The sequence below is a fragment of the Vigna unguiculata genome, chromosome 9, assembly GCF_037176805.1.
Source record: "Vigna unguiculata cultivar grain cowpea cultivar isolate G323 ecotype 2 chromosome 9, ASM3717680v1, whole genome shotgun sequence".
NCBI lineage: Eukaryota > Viridiplantae > Streptophyta > Magnoliopsida > Fabales > Fabaceae > Vigna > Vigna unguiculata.
The window spans coordinates 17,528,898-17,535,804 of record NC_140800.1 but is presented as its reverse complement, the minus strand read 5'-3'; the positions used below and the strand labels follow the sequence as shown (position 1 = coordinate 17,535,804).

At 36.0% G+C, this 6,907-nt stretch overlaps 1 long non-coding RNA gene across 2 annotated transcripts; it reads right to left on the bottom strand.

Moving 5' to 3' along the window:
- Positions 1–5,155: 5,155 nt before the first annotated feature.
- LOC114162455 (uncharacterized) lies at positions 5,156–6,732 on the bottom strand. 2 transcript variants are annotated; one of them, XR_014984563.1, is made up of 3 exons: positions 6,544–6,732; positions 5,640–6,066; positions 5,156–5,208 (listed from the first exon to the last, which is right to left on the bottom strand). It is a non-coding gene; the product is annotated as an uncharacterized LOC114162455 (long non-coding RNA). The 2 variants fall into 2 exon arrangements; XR_014984562.1 differs by having other exon boundaries at positions 5,156–5,203; positions 6,544–6,728.
- Between the last annotated feature and the right edge of the window lie 175 nt (positions 6,733–6,907).

Genomic DNA, 6,907 nt, shown 5'->3' with positions numbered 1-6,907 from the left:
CAAGCGAGATCAATTTTTGATGAAGCTACGATCTGATTTTGACGCTACTCGATCCAATCTGATGAATCGTGACCCTGTGCCTATGTTGGATGCTTGCTTGAGTGAGCTTCTCCGAGAAGAACAACGAATCAAAACGCACACAGTTATGGAACAAAATATGAATTCTTCTGCTCCAGTTAGTGTGGCCTATGCTGCCCAAGGAAAGAATAAGCCCAGAGATATGCGTTCTGTCCAATGCTACAGTTGTAAGGGATTTGGTCATCTTGCAAAGGATTGTTCACAAAAATTTTGTAATTATTGCAAGAAAAGGGGGCATATTATCTCCGCTTGTCCTATTCGCCCTGCAAAGAAACAAGACACTGCTTATCATGTCTCAGTTGGTGCTTCGAGTTCTACTGCTTTGCCTGCTCCAACTTCTGTTCCTACACCTCCTGTCAACACTCTTACTCCAGAAATGGTACAACAAATGATTGTGTCAGCCTTTTCTGCCCTTGGTCTTTCAGGTAATACTCCTATTTCTTCTCAACCTTGGTATCTTGATTCTGGAGCGTCTAACCATATGACAAATTCTGTTGTGTCCCTATCCAATGTGAAATCTTATGATGGCAATCAACAAATTTACACAGCTAATGGAACCTCCTTACCTATTAGTGCTATTGGTGATATTTCTCCTTCTTTGCCTAATGTCTTTGTGTCTCCTAATCTTTCCACAAATCTCATATCCGTTGGCCAATTAGTTGATCATGATTATAATGTCCAATTTTCTCGTTCTGGTTGTGTTGTGCAGGATCAAGTGTCAGGGAAGATCATTCTGAAGGGACCTAAAGTAGGACGACTCTTTCCGCTATGCATCCCACCTTCCACATATTGTCCTGTTTTTTCTCTAGTTTGTGTTGATGATAGACAACTAAATAAAATGTGGCATAATCGTTTAGGCCATCCAAATTCTCATGTACTTAGTACCTTGTTTAAATCTGGTTCTTTGGGCTATAAAAACTCCCATGTTTCATTTGATTGTACTACCTGCAAACTTGGTAAAAGTAAAACTTTACCATTTCCTCATAATGCATCTCGGGCAAATCATTGTTTTGACATTATTCATAGTGATGTTTGGGGGATTTCTCCTATTGTATCTCATGCAGGTTATAAGTATTTTGTCACGTTCATAGATGACTACAGCCGATTTACTTGGGTATATTTTCTTCGGTCTAAAGCAGAAGTTTTCTCTGTTTTTCAACGTTTTGTTTCGTTCCTTAAAACTCAATTCTCTGCTCACATAAAAATTTTAAGATCAGATTCTGGAGGTGAATATATGTCTAACACATTTCAAAGTTTTCTTCAAAATGAGGGAATTCTATCTCAGCGTTCTTGTCCTTCTACACCACAACAAAATGGTGTTGCTGAAAGAAAGAACCGTCATCTTCTTGATGTTGTTCGCACTCTTTTGCTAGAATCCTCTGTTCCTCTTCGTTTTTGGTGTGAAGCTCTTTCCACTGCTGTTCATTTAATAAATCGGTTACCTTCTCCTACTCTCCATAATGTTTCTCCTTTCTATAAGTTGTTTGGGTATTCTCCTTCTTACTTTAATCTCCGTACTTTTGGTTGTGTTTGTTTTGTACATCTTGCTCCTCATGAACGTCACAAACTCACTAATCAATCTGTTAAGTGTGCTTTTCTAGGTTATGCTATTAATCAAAAAGGTTATGTTTGCTATGATCCGCAGCTTCGTCGCATTAGAGTTTCTAGGAATGTAGTCTTCTTTGAAAATCAGTTTTTCTTTCCCTCTTATGTTGCACCATCATCTTCATCTTTTTCCTTTATGCCACAATTTTTAGACTCTTCTCACACTATGGAACGGTTCAAGCCTGGTTTGGTGTATACAAGACGTCGTCTTCCTTCTGGTACCCTTCCTGATTCTGCTCCGACACTTGATTCTGTCCCTCCGCCGGCACTTGATCCTGTCACCTCTGTTCTACCTCTTCGTCGGTCCACTCGATCATCAAAACCTCCTGATTGGTATGGCTTCTTTACACCTATTTCTTTATTCACTACATTGTCGTCTATTTCTATTCCTTCTAGTTATACCCAGGCTATGGAACATGACTGTTGGAAAAAGGCAATGCAAGAAGAACTACAAGCACTTCAAGAAAATCACACATGGGATATTGTGTCTTGTCCTCCCACGGTAAAACCTATTGGAAGTAAATGGGTGTTCTCTATCCAACTTCGATCTGATGGCTCTTTAGATCGCTATAAAGCTCGACTGGTCGCTCTTGGTAATAGACAAGAGTATGGGATTGATTATGAGGAGACATTCGCTCCTGTTGCTAAGATGACTACAATTCGGACTATCCTTGCTATTGCTGCTTCTCAATCTTGGCCATTGCATCAAATGGATGTGAAGAATGCTTTTCTTCACGGTGATCTCAAAGAAGAAATCTATATGAAACTTCCTTCTGGTATGCTTCCTTCTTCCTCTTCTGATGTTTGCAAACTTCGACGTTCCTTGTATGGGCTTAAACAGGCTCCTCGGGCTTGGTTTGAGAAGTTTCGTACTACTCTGCTTAAGTTCTCCTTTACGCAGAGTCAATATGACTATTCTCTCTTCTTTCACAAGTCTACTGTCGGTATCGTTCTCCTGTTGGTTTATGTGGATGATCTCATTATTACGGGAACTGATCATGAGTTAATTATTAAGTTGCAAACTGCGCTCCATGCAACATTTCGCATGAAAGATCTTGGACAACTCACATATTTTCTGGGATTGGAGGTTCATCATCGATCCAATGGCATTTTTTTAAACCAACAAAAGTATATTCAAGATTTAATCAAATTGGCGGGTTTAGTTGGAACTACTTCAGTTGATACTCCTATTGAAGTAAATGTCAAGTATAGGAAAGATGAAGGAGATCTCTTGCCTGATCCCACTCTCTATCGGCGTTTGGTAGGCAGTCTTATTTATCTCACCACTACTAGACCTGACATTTCGTATGCTGTTCACCAGGTCAGCCAATTTATGTCTTCTCCTCGTCATCTTCATTTTGCTGCGGTTCGTCGTATTATCCGCTATCTTAAAGGTTCATCTGCACGTGGGTTATTCTTTCCCAAAGCCTCATCTTTACAGCTTATGGCCTATAGTGATGCTGATTGGGCAGGATGTCCGGATACTCGTAGGTCTACTACTGGTTGGTGTATGTTTCTTGGTGATGCCTTAATTTCTTGGAAATGTAAGAAGCAAGATCGTGTTTCTAAATCTTCTACTGAGGCTGAATATCGTTCAATGTCAGCTGCTTGTGCTGAAGTTATATGGTTACGTAGTCTTTTGGACCAGCTTGGGTTTTCCCAACCTACCTCTACACCTCTTCATGCAGACAATACAAGTGCTATTCAGATTGCTGCAAATCCAGTGTTCCATGAACGTACCAAGCATATTGAAGTGGATTGTCATTATATTCGAGAGGCCTTGACCAACAATGTCATCTCTCTTCCTTACATCTCTACTGATTTTCAGGTTGCAGATATCTTTACCAAAGCTATGACTCGACAGCGCCATCAGTTTCTTGTTGGCAAATTGTTGCTGGTTGATTTACCAGCATCAATTTGAGGGGGGATGTTAGTGTGTATAAATATAATTGATTATGTATTTAATAGATTATTCTATATATGTAACACCTAGCTGTTAGGGATCCTCAATTACTCCATGTAAATAGGAAATCTCCTATAATCCCTCCCCCTTTATTGAATATTAATGTAAAGATATTCTGCAGTGCCTATTTAAGAAAAGGGTGTTGCAGAATCAAAGACAAGTCATTCTGAAATACAATCTTGAAGTATTGGATTGAAGTATGTTTTCACATACCGTGATATTGTGACACAGCATCCCTGTCCATCAAATAAAATCATTAAGCACTAGTCCAAGAATAAGCTTACTGTCAATTGAAAAGGGTGAGCAAGCTGATATGATGGATAAATAATAATCACCTTTTTTTCAAATAGTGCATCTTTCAAATAATGCATCCATAGTCTATGATTTCTTCATCATACAGAGAAAAATTGTAGAATGCATAACACACTACAACCGAGATGAGTTCCAAAGATGAGCAATGCATTCAATTGGCAAGTCCATGTGAGAACCATAAATACCTCTATCGGTGTAAATATGACAAATAAGCTTTATCGGAGTTTATCCATAACTCATGACATGATAGTTTGCATCATTTAGAGATCAAAATCAACAAGGAACATAACAGAGCAATTAAATTCCTCCAAATAATACACATGAACAAACCCAAAAATTCAAGTTCTGATAATCTTACATTTTGAATATATCACCTTCTTTCAACATTGCCTCATCACTAGCCAGTGGAGAGAAATGACAAACTAAATTGTTTACTAATATACATGTGGGAAAATCTCTCAATCTTCCTTTGCACATTCTTGTATACATTTCCAGTTTGCCTACACAGACAAGAAAAAACAACTATTAGTAAATTTCTTTAAATATAAAAAAAAGGAAACTATAGATTAAATATATAAGCTATTTGTTACGTGTACTTTATAGGACACTCCAACGTGAACTAGGCACACACTGATATGCAGCAGCAGCCAAATTCCAATTTTGAAATACTTAAAGAGATGCACAAGTTGCTCTCACTCATGGCATAATAACACGATCAAATAAATAAATTATTTATCAGCAATAATAGGTTGAATGCTAAGTTCTTAGTACCATCATTTTTCAATGTTTTAGTTAACATCCATCTATGAAACCAAAAATGAAAGCACACCCTGTATGGAGTCTCCATAATAAATCTGCCATCCTTAGAAACACAAGGGATTGTTCCTTGTTGGAAAAAGATAACCTATACCAAAGAGGTGAGTTCTATAGTATGTAAACGATGGTAAAACAAGTACTAATATTGTGCTGGAAAATGGTTTAAACATCTTATCTATTCAGCCTCGAGACTGGAATATTTATGGCTTTCAAAGAATTTGCGTGTTGGCTCATCAGTGCTAGTCATTATGTACGAGTGTATTTATAGCGAAGAAGTTGAATCAACAATACATAAACTGATGAGAATGTAACACCAGAATGCATGAAGAAATTGAAGCAAGACAAATGGAACTTAATCTCATTTGTAGCTTGAGCCGCTAGTCTCAGCTTGAAGTTGAAAGAGTGATTTTCCAGATGGAAGTCCAATATCTAAACTATAACATAATTGTTAGAAATATGATTTAATTATGTTAGAGATAGGATTTAAATATAACATTAAAGAGAGAGATATGATATGGTAGATAGCAAAATATCTTACCAATTTACCAAATATTTTTCATATTAACTTTATTCTCTATTATTATTCATTATAAATAATAATACTAATGTGTGAATAAACTAAGGAGAAATCCTAGTACAAGAATAAACTACTAATTTTATGACTGTGGCTGACAATATGTTTACATAAGAATATAGTAACCTAAAATAATTTTAAGTTTAAATATACTTTTAGTTCCGGTACAATTAGTAAGTTTAGATTTTAGTTCCCTAAAAAATTTGTTTCTTTATTTTTCATCCCTATAAAATTTGAAAGCAACGATTTTAGTGAACTAAGAAAAACTGAATGCAAGTAAATCCTACGTACCTCGTCCAATACGACATCAGCAGCTACTGAAGTTTCCCACTCAGCCTTTAGAATAAGAAATAGACATTCAAATAGTGCACAAATGTCTTACTCTTTGATCATAAGAAAAAAAATAAGTCAATTAATTACAAGTTTATGACAAACATCTAATAGAAAGAAACAAACTACAACTAAGGAAAGCTAAGATATAACTCAAAACATTTATTTCTGAAAACATGTAATTAAAAAAAAGAAAGAGAAAGCAAACCTTTTCGTTTATACAAAAAGACTGCAAGAGAACAAAAAAGAAGAGTGTCTTTGACAACTCCAAATCACTGCAACATTCCACAAACCAAATAACATGCTCTTCAAGATAGACCAAGAAATTTTCAGCCATTCTGTTGACAATCTTCAAGTTAACTAAAGATAAACTTCCAGGTATCGATGCCTGCAATTTTACTTCCAAGAGTCAGTAAAGTGAAAAGTGATTGCCAATTTCTTTTGACAAAACATATTTAGGAGTGGTTGTGCTTACTGATGAATAACTAATGACTTTGATAAAACCCTGCTATACATGTACTACTAGTGTGGGATTCAATTCAGTTATCTGAATTTGTCCAACATTTTCTACAATTGTTTCATTTATATCATATTCAAATCTGATTTCTTTTTCTTTTCTACGATCAAGGGATCTTGTAAGTTTTAATTACTCCCTTCAAATATTGTACCATTATAAATGAAGTTAAGGAACCTTTTTGCTCAAGCATTTCAAAATGTTCATGTCCTAGACACTTTGGCCATCTACAAAGAATCTTAAGTTTGACAAACTTGGGTTTTTTTTACAAATAGATTTAAATTTCTTCTTTTTGTAAGTTATATAATAAATATAAATTTAGAGCAAACTAGTTCAAAAGCAAATACTTACAACTTCTCCGGATGAAGCCATGGAAATATTCTTATAAAGTGGCCAGTTTATTTTGTTGACCAGTCCCAAAGCCTTTACATTCAAACTCTGTGTCTGCGCAAGGCAAAATAAGTGCAAGGGAAATATAAAAGCAATTTAGTAAGAAATAACAAGATCAAAATAATATAAATTTTTAATCCAAAATACAAACTAAATATGAATTTAGCCACTAAATATGTTTAATCGTCGGTGAAGAAAAAAACGACGTTGTCGCAGGATGGAGGGGTACCTCTTCGCCGCTGGAGGAGCGTTGATTGGTGGGGGATAAGGAAGAAATAATCGTGATTTTTAGAGAAAAAGTGCACTGCTGAGTTGTTGAGAAGAA